Source organism: Petaurus breviceps, unplaced genomic scaffold (genome assembly GCF_028583685.1).
Source record: "Petaurus breviceps papuanus isolate PSGF00001 unplaced genomic scaffold, PetGlider_PUasm1.0 91041, whole genome shotgun sequence".
Classification (NCBI taxonomy): domain Eukaryota; kingdom Metazoa; phylum Chordata; class Mammalia; order Diprotodontia; family Petauridae; genus Petaurus; species Petaurus breviceps.
Window position 1 is genome coordinate 4,091,455 of NW_027187400.1, and position 10,424 is coordinate 4,101,878.

Genomic DNA, 10,424 nt, shown 5'->3' on the forward strand with positions numbered 1-10,424 from the left:
ACACACACACACACACACACACACACACACACACACACACACACACAAACTAGCCGTGTAACCTTGGGCAAGTTACTTAACCCCAATTGTCCTCCAAAAAGGCAAAAAATAAAAATAAAAAAATAAAGAAAAGGAGAGGCACTAGGTAGTGCTGTGGTTAGAATGCTGGCCCTAGCATCAAGAGGACCTGAGTTCAATTCCAGCCTTAAACACTTACTAGCTGGGTGACTGTGGGCATGTTACTTAACCCTGTATCCCTCAGTTGTCTCATCTATAAAATGAGCTGGAAAAGGAAATGGCAAACCACTCCAGTGGTCCAAGAAAACCCTAAAAAGGGCCACAAAGAGTCTGAAACAACTGAACAAAGACCCTTTCGTAAAATCATACAAATAATTTTATTAGCTCATATTTTTAGTCAGAATTAAGCATTTCTTACCATTTTTATAATAACACAAACATATCTTAAACACATAACAAATATAACATAATCACATATTTGCTAAAAATCCTTTACATTTATCATACTTATGTAATAACCATAATAACATCAATGTGATAACTGGATTTGTTTTACAGTGAAAACTTTCTCAAAGTTATCACTGATACTTCTACTCATAATTTTTTTAATGCTTATATTTTCTCCAACAGTTATAGCAAAAAACCTTATTTCATAGATATGAATTATAGTAAAGTTTTAACCCTTCATTTAATAAGCCAAATAACTCTTTATTCCCTCATAACACAAATAAGAACAGTTAATGATGATATATAAGCAAAGCTTTACCTTCTTCTTTTTTTAAATTTTCTTCTATTTCATTTACAGGATATTTTTTTTTGTTTTTTGCTTTTTGGAGGGCAATTGGGGTTAAGTGACTTGCCCAAGGTCACATGGCTTGTTTTTGTGTTAAGTGTCAGAGGCAGGATTTGAACTCAGGTCCTCCTGACTCCAGGGCCAATGCTCTATTCACTGTGACACCTAGCCACTCCATACAGGGTGTTTTTAAAATTGGGAAACATAAGATTATCATCTAGTAAATGTATTCACAGCACAAATTTTTCATACATGACTTTATCTTTCTGTATATTATGAATTTGAATACTTTTCATTGATTGAGAGACTATTTTTTCAAAATTATCCACCAAATACCCATTTCACAGGGAAACTGTTGTTATATAATTAATTTCATCTTTACTTTTGTTATCTGTATGAAAAGTAGCTTTTTAAAATTTTTAACTTAAATACCCTTTAAATACTTAGCTGATTTCTCATGTCAACCATTACTGAGTTTGTTCCAAGAAAAACAAACAAAATTAGATTGCATGCACATATTTATTTCTCTCAAAACTGGCAGAACATGCACATAGAGATATGTATGGGAGTTCATCGTGGAAAATGAACCCAAGGATAGATAGACAAAAGGGACCTTATATCTTCAGAGTAACTTCCTCTCACACTTCTTTTCTGGCTGAGGATGCCTATGTAAGCCAAAATTATAGTCTCCATATGTGTTAACCATAATATGAGAAAGGAATTTATTAATTAGATAGATTGCAAATACAATAGGAAAAGAGAATGTCAAGGTGTCAATTGAAATTATAGATCCAGGAGGTCTGTGTTTCTTTTATCATTAATATAACTATAGATAGAGATATATATATTAACCATCAAAAGTTTGGTTAAAGGAGACAAACAAATAGTGGTAAACAATTATTTCATTTTATTCCCTTAAAACTAGCAAACTTGTATGTACAAGGAGTTAGAAGCCAAGTCTAACTGCTGAGCAAAAGAATGAGAAAGCTTAAATACCTTTTAGAACCATCCCAATTCAGGGTGACCATGTCTCACAAATTTATGTTCTCCATATGTTACTATCCATATCATGAGAAAGGAAGTCTCTTGACCATAAATACAAATTGACAAGACAATGGACAAAACAGGGTCTTTTGGAATTTATGATCTCAGGATGTCTGTTTTCCTCCCATATGGAATATGTCCTAAGATAAGGGGAAATCCCACTTCCAGCTTTATCTAGTCTCTGGAGTTACTGACACAGGAAAAGCTATTTTTAAAGCAAAGTAGTCTGTATGATTAATTAAGACTTTGGCCAAAAATGTAATATTTAATGATTATCATTTCATATAACATATATCCATAAAATACCAAGATAAGAAAAAAATGCCATTATTCAAGAGAGTGTCTGGTTCAAGGAGTCCTGTTCTGGGTCATTCATAAATAGAAGATTGTTCCTAGTTACCTTCATCTGGCCTTGTAGTTGCTAACACAGGGAAGGGCATTTTGGTTTACTCAGAGAGCAAAGCAAAGCATATCTATCATGCCAGAGCACACAAAGCATTATGGTAAATTAACTCAGAATGGGCTAAAAATGTCTTTCTCTTGATTGGCCCATCCAAGTTTTAGGCCTTTCTCAGTTCTTGGGGTCTCAAAATGGTTTGCACTCAATAACATAGGAGAGCCTTATAGTCTGCCCTAATATTGTCATACAATTTCTAAAGAGCTTTCCTTTTAATGGACTGGTTTTTGGTGGGGAGGGGTGTTTCTTAAAGTTGATTACTTTTGTAACAACTTGAAAAACTCTGTAATTCCTCACTCATATTCCTTGGTACAAGTAAAGCTTGAAATGTACCAAATTGCATGAGGTGCCACATTTTTAACTAGTGCTCATACACCTACATTTTATAGTGACTGGGAATGAGTTTCATCAGTGCAAAATTCAATACAATTCTCCTACATACAATTTTTATTTAAAACAATCAGTTGTATTGAAATTTTCTCTTAGTATGGCATTGCCACCTCTGGCTTTGAAAAAGAACAAATCTTCCCTAAGACTGGTCGTGTCAAACATTTGTAATCAAACGAGCATTTTAAACAATATTTGTTGCTTCACTTTTAATGGAAAATAGGAAGATCAGTTTCTCAATTAATGACAAAAGTCTTCAAACCTTTGAGCAATCATCCTTTCCACCTACTATCTGCAAGGGGAATCATTCTATCCAAAGTTGCTTTGAATATGATTTGCCAGTTATAATTTCAAGAATATAAGTAGCTCCCAGGTAGAAATATTATTTCTTCAAATGAAGCTTTTTTCCTTTTAAAAATTCTGTAAGGGGGCAGCTAGGTAGCACAGTGAATAGAGCACTGGCCCTGGAGTCTGGAGAACCTGAGTTCAAATCCGGACTCAGACACTTAACACTTACTAGCTGTGTGATCTTGGGCAAGTCACTTAACCCCAATTGCCTCTCCAAAAAGCAAAAAAAAAAATTCTGTAAGAAGGGGCAGCTAGGTGGTGCAGTGAATAGAGTACTGTCCCTGGAATCAGGAGGACCTGTGTTCAAATGTGGCCTGAGACACTTGATAATTACTAGCTGTGTGACCCTGGGCAAGTCACTTAACCCCAATTGCCTTGCCTTCCCCCCTCAAAAAAAAAATTCTGTTAGCAACTTTGCACTTTGTGCAATATAAACAATCCTTTTGATGTCAGAAATGTTACTTTTGAAAAAGGTTGTTGGAGCATCTTCCATAAGTGGAGGGCATCCTCTTTAAGGTGGGGTCTCCCTTAAGGGGCCGAGGAGACTTCTTGATGTGTTGTGCTTGGCACGTTGTGTTGTGTTGTGTATTACCCCCAATAAATGCCTTTCCTTGATTTGGAGACAGTCTGAGCAAATTCTTTCAGGATAAACTGTCACCCCGATATTTTGGGGTGCCCCTAAACCTCATCATTCCTAGTGACCAAATGTGGGGCAACTGTCTCAGCCCCAGGCCCTCTCCAAATCGAGGAAGAAAATTTGAAGGAGAAGAAGAATACCTGAATATCCTTGTCATTACAAGGGAGCAGTCAGGCAAATACAAATGCAAAGCTGCCAATGAGGTTTCCTCAGCAAATGTTAAACAAGTCAAGGTCACTATGAGCCATCCTTGAACTATCACAGGAGTCCAAGAGCAATGAAACTACCACACAGCAACAAGCTTCTCTCAAATGTGAGGCCTCCACAGTGCCTGCACCTGACTTGGAGTGGTAGAGAAATGATAATACCACTATAAATGGTATTAGTGGTATATACCATAGTGGTATAAAACCACTAATGGCCTTGAAATGAAGACCACTGAGGGCCAGTCCCTCCTGATGGTGACCACCATCACTGAGGAATACTATGACAACTATACCTGTGTGGCCACCACAAGCTGGGAGCCACAAATGCCAGCCTAATCCTTTTCAAGAGAGTTGATCCCACAATCCCTAATCCTAATCAAGGTGCAGCATGTGCACGGAAACATTTTATCCTGAAGGATAACATTTTCAAATAGACAATTCTATTCAGTCTATTCACCTGTATTCAAAGAAGTTGGCATCACAGTGCACTTCAAGCAAAAAGAAATACTGTCAATGTAATGGGGTTATTATTAATAGTGGAACCCAAAATACAAGAATAGGACCTGGGTCAGTGAGAGAAATAAATGGATAGATCACCCTGGCCATACAACTATGGTTGCTGGTAGTGTCCCCATTCTGCCTACTCAGTAAATGTTAATAGAATAAAAATTTACAGACAAAAAAAAATACACAAAAAAATGCATCATACAGGAGACAGAGAGAGAGAAAGAGAGAGAGAGTAAAGAGGGGGAGGACTGTTTCTTTTACAATTCTGTGTGTTCAGAAGTGAAGGGGGAAAAATATGACAACAGAGTATCTATAACATTTTCAAAAGTCAAATTCATTAAGTAAAAATTCGAAACTACCTTGGTGGGAAAAAAAAAAAATTAAAAGTTTGTTTTAGTTTAAAAGCATCTATTTTTTTTCCTAAAAACTCTCTTGCCAAAGTTTTCTTTCTCTGGAGTAGATAGAATTTTTCATCATCTATCCTTTGGAATTGTCTTGGATCATTGTATTGCTGAGAATAGCTAAGTCAGTCTCTGATGATCATTGTACAATATTACTGTTACTGCATGCAATGTTCTCCTGGTTCTGCTCACTTTACTTTGCATCAGTTCATGTAAATCTTTACAGGTTTTTCTGAAATCATCCTGAAAGAGCACATATTCTAATGAGGGAGACATCTAATCAGAGTGGGATGAGTATTTCATCCATTTCTGAGGAATCCTGTGGAAACACCTTCCTATGGAATGTTCCCATGGGATCTGCTCTGCATTGCAGCAAATCCTAATTCAGTCTTTATTATTTACTTTTTCAATTTCATTTATTTCAGTTCCAAATTCTCTCTAACCGCCCCCCCCAATGATAAAGCATAAAGCAAAAAAAAAAAAAAAAAAACAAAGGTCATTACAAATAAATATAGTCTTACAAAACAAATTTCCCGATTAATTATGTCCAAAGGAAAAGAATATATACTTTGATCTAAACTCAGTTCATTGCTTTTCTTTCAAGAATTGGATAGAGAATGTTTAATCTTGCATCCTTTGCAATTATGCTTGGTCACCATATTATTATGAGTTCCTAAGTTTTTCAGCATTCAGTGTCCTTACAATATTATTATTATACAAATTCTTCTCCTGATTCTACTCAATTCATTTTCCATCAGGTTTTACTTAAGTAATCTTCTTCATTATTTAGTGATGTCACTATTATAGGAAACTCCCAGATAAGGAAATTCTCTCTCTCAATATAGTTTCAGTACATTCTCTACAACTCTCAGTCTTGCCCTAATGGCCTAGAATATGTCCAGATTAAGCATCTTGCCCAGAGTGGCACAGCTGGTGTGTGTCAGAGGCAGACACTGCACTCAGAACTTCTTGGGTTCGAGGGCACCTCCCCAGCCACAACTCTTCTCTCAAGTTTATAAAAGATAAGAAAAACGACTGTAAGATATTAGCACTATAAGGGACCTTAGTAAAAAGCTGATAATCCAAACCACTAGCTTTATAGATGAATAAAATAGGAATTCCCAAAGAACAAACAGGTTTGCCCAAAGTTAGACACCCCTACTGATAAATGACAAAGTCAGGAATTCCACCCTGGTCTCCTTAACTCCTTATCTAAGGCCTTTTCCACATGACAGAACTAATTGATCATAATTCTTCACATTTATGTAGCATTTTAAGATTTTTCTATTTGGTCCCAACCCCTGAGATGAAGGCATTGCCAGTATTATCACGTCCATATGGGGTAGGGGGGAGCTAGTCCTGATCATTTGGTACTTCTCCAGTTTTGCCTCCCCAAAACCAACTGATAAAGTCACAGAAGGAGATCAGTTAATAGAGATGAGGTGTGTTTTACAGGGAAGTCTAAAAACATATCTATAAATGAATGTTTATGTCTTATTACAACTTTATGAAGTTTGAAGAAGTTTCCTTTATGATAATGTTATGTCAGCTGCTTATTGGCTGGCCAGAGACTGATCATGCCAGGGGTCTTTGTAAAGCTAAGCCTGCCAGCTCCAATCCTGGAAGAGTAGAGGCCTGTTCCAGATAAGAACAGTTTTATGGGAATATAATCCCTTCACCTCGACCAGAGTTGTAGGGGAAAAGGGAATTTTCCCTACCCCACTCCCCACATAAACCCGTGTTGTCGTGCAGGTCAGGTCTGCTATTCAAACAGTAGAGGGAACCAGAACAGGATGGGGGCAGAGCAGGCAGCAACTTTTAAGAAAGATGGTATGAAGAGATAGCTAACATTTATATAGTGCCTTAAAGTTTGCAAATCTCTTTACATATGTTATCTCATTTTATCCTTGAAACAACCCTGTGAGGTAGATGCTAGGATGCTCTTTTTATCCCCATTTTACAGATGAGGAAACTGAGGCACACAGTCATTAAAGGACTTGCACAGGATAACCAGCCTGAATGCAAGTCTTTCTGACTCCAAGTCCATCAATCTACCCATTGTATCTGAAACTGAAAAAAAAAAAGAGTTGGGGATGGAGGAGAGAAAGAGAGCGAGAAAGGAAGAAAGGAGAGAGAGAAAGAGAGAGAGACAAGGGGATAAAAATGGAGAAATGATAGGTAGATAGATAGACAGACAGACAGACAGACAGACAGACAGATAGATAGATAGATAGATAAATAGATAGATGGATGGATGAATGAATGGATAGATAGATAGCAAGATGGAGAAGTGAATAGAATACATGGTCTGGAGTGGGGAAGATTTGAGTGAGTCAGGATTTGAGCTAGTCAACAGACTAGCTGTATGACCCTGGCCAAGTTATATAACTGCTATCTCAGTTTCCTTGTTTGTAAAATGAGGATAGTAATAACACCTTACCTCCCAGGGTAATTGTGAAAATCAAATGAGGTAATACTTAAAAAGTGCTTAGCAGTGTCTGGCACATAGTAAACACTGTATAAATGTTAGCTATCATAGCTATTATTATAGAGAGGAAGAAAAGAAGGAAGAGCCTTCTGTTCAGGCAGAAGTTGATCTATTTGACTTCTTAGGACCCTTCCAACTCTGAGATCCTGTGGTTCTATGACCCTTCTTACACAACAGCCATTATAGTAAAGATACTATCTCTGCCCCTCTGATTTCCAAAGGGGATTCAGAAAAGGGCTCTGGATTTGACTCAGAAGAAAAGAGTTCAAAGTCTGGCTATGCCACCTTGTATGACCTTGGACAAGCCTCTACATCTCTCTGGTTCTTAGCTCCTTATGTGTAAAATATGGAGTTTGAACTAGCCTGCCTCTTAGGTTTCTTCCAGCTATAAATCTATGACCCTCTGAGGTATAATAGAGATCATAATGATCCTGCATGTTGCCTGCTTTTCAACAACCTCCATAACCTGGCATCACATTTCCTGTTCCAACTTCATTTACTAGGCACCCTTAATTCCACTGCCAAGCCAGATTTCTTCCTATATTCCTCAGGACCTCCATGTCTTTCCCTAGTGATACTCTGCCCCTAACCCAACCTTCATCTTTTTTTTTTTACATTTTTTTTAATTTTTAATTTTTTGCCTTTTGGAGGGCAATTGGGGTTAAGTAATTTGCCCAAGGTTACACGGGCTAGTTTTTTTTGTGTGGGTGTTATGTGTCTGAGGCTGGACCCAAACTTGGGTCCTCCCAACTCTGGGGCCAGCGCTTTACTCACTGCGCCACCTAGCCGCCCCCAACCTTCATCTTTTGATGATACCCTTCCCATTTATACTCTAAGCACTAAACACTTGCTAAGAGTGTAGACAAGGGCAACTCCCTTAACTTCTCTGAGACTCAGTTTCTCCACCTGCAAAACTGAATAATGCATGCATTGCCTACTGTTGTGAGACTCAAATGAGATTCATTGATTCAAATTAATCAACAAACATTTATTAACTCCCTACCCTACATATGCAAAAATGAAGTACCTATTAGTAATGGGAGGGATCAGTGCAGACTGCTTTAAGAAACATCACTTGAACTAAGCCTTGAAGGAAATTCTGCCTGGAAGGAGTACATTCCAGGCACAGGGGACAGCAAAGGCATAGAGATAAGAACAGAGATTGGGGCTACATTTGGGTGAGAAAACTCCGCTATCAACGCATGTTGGTTTCCTTTGAAATTTATAATCTTAGAGGGTTGTCTAGAACACTGAAAGGTTAGTTGACTTGCCCAGCATGATAAAGTTAATATGTCAGAGGTAGAAATTGAACCCAGGTCTTCCTGGGTCAGTTCTCTAGTCACTAAATTACCATGGCCCTAAGATTCTCACATGTTAAGGAACACTAAGTAGATCAGTTTGAGTGGAATGTAGAATATGTGATTGGGAGTAAAATATAGTATAATATATAGTATGGCAGGAGTCAAATTGTAAAGATCTTTAAATGACAAAAAAATGAATTGTAATGTCCTAGGAGTAAGAGATCTTAAAGTGACACAGTTCTGTGTTTTAAGAACATCACAGATGATGGTGGAGTAGGTCAGAAAATTCCAAGCTCTCCAGTTTTCCCCCACAAAAATAGCACCTTGGGGTGAACATGGAAGGATAAAAATAAATAAGACTAGGGGAAGAACAGTGATCCTCCTGGGAAAATCAGAGAAGGAAGAAAAATTTCAGAAAGAGATTTGATCCCTGTGAAGAATAAAAACCTCCAGGGGCAGCTAGGTAACACAGTGAATAGGGTACTGGCTCTGGAATCAAGAGGACCTGAGTTCAAATCCAGCCTCAGACACTTGACACACTTATTAGCTATGTGACTTTGGGCAAGTCACTTCACCTCAAATGCCCTCCAAAAAGCAAAAAACAAAACAAAACCCCAAACCCAAAATAAAACCCGAACTTAATAGATTTGACATACAAGAGCCAAGAGAAAAATAAGATACCAAAGACTAATTGCAAGGGACTCAATGAGGATAGATTGTTTACCTTTCATATAAGGAAATGTAAGATATATGTCTAGGATTGTTATTAGTAACTGAGTAGCTCATAAGAAAGATTGGGGTAGACATGAGTATAACATGACTTCAAAAAATAAAACCATTTAGTAATAGCTAAAAAGAGTAATTAACTTATACAAATGAAGAGTGAGAGGAAGAATTGACACAGAGGAATTAGATGGGGAAGGAGGCCTGGTAGTTCGGGAACCCTACTCTCATTGGGAATGGGTTTAAGAGGGAACAATACATATATATCTGCAAAAAAGAAAAAGAATTTAGAAGCTGTGTAGAGGATGGATTGGAGAAGAGAGAGCCTGAAAGCAGGAAAACCAATTAGAAACCCATTCCAATCATGCAGCTAAAAGTCATAGAGGATTTGAACATAGGTGGTAGTCCTGTAAATGAAAAGAAAACAAAAAATGCAAGATATGCTGTGGGGTTGAAAGGACAGGATTTGGTCATTGATAGGATAAGAGGAAAAAGAGAAAAGAGAGAGCTAAGAATGACTCCAGGGCTACAAATCTGGGTAAGTGGGAGGATGGTGGTACCCTAGATGGAAACTTGTTCGCCTTCATTTTTTTTTTGGAGGGGGGAAGGTAGGGCAGTTGGGGTTAAGTGATTTGCCCAAGGCCACATGGCTAGTTTTTGTGTTAAGTGTCTGAGGCCGCATTTGAACTCAGGTCCTCCTGACTCCAGGGCCAGTGCTCTGGCTCTGGCCACTGCACCACCTAGCCACCCCTTGTCCTTCATTTTTAAAGAGGACCAATGACATCAAGATGTGATGGGTGATGTCTTGACTTGCATATGAAAGTCATCAATCTCACTCTTTCTTCCAGTGGTAGGACAAAAGTCAACACAACTGGCAATGGCCCAGTATACAATGGATGACCTTTGTGTTTTCAATGTCTGACTGAGTTCTAAGCCTTCCACAGCAACTATTTTAACTGCCTTCATGGCCGTTGTAACAAATTATTCTCATCTGCCCATTCTTCTGAGGAAAGTCTTCACATGCTTGGGGTAGACATTCCCCTAACTTACTAACAAATTTGAGGCCTGGAATAAGGAAGCTAGAAAGAAGAGAGAGTTTGAGGGGAAGATAACC

General features: G+C 38.0%; 1 pseudogene; it reads left to right on the top strand.

Moving 5' to 3' along the window:
- LOC138154282 (uncharacterized) overlaps nucleotides 1–4,634 on the top strand; it is a 10,911-nt pseudogene extending 6,277 nt beyond the window's left edge.
- The last annotated feature ends 5,790 nt before the right edge of the window (nucleotides 4,635–10,424 follow it).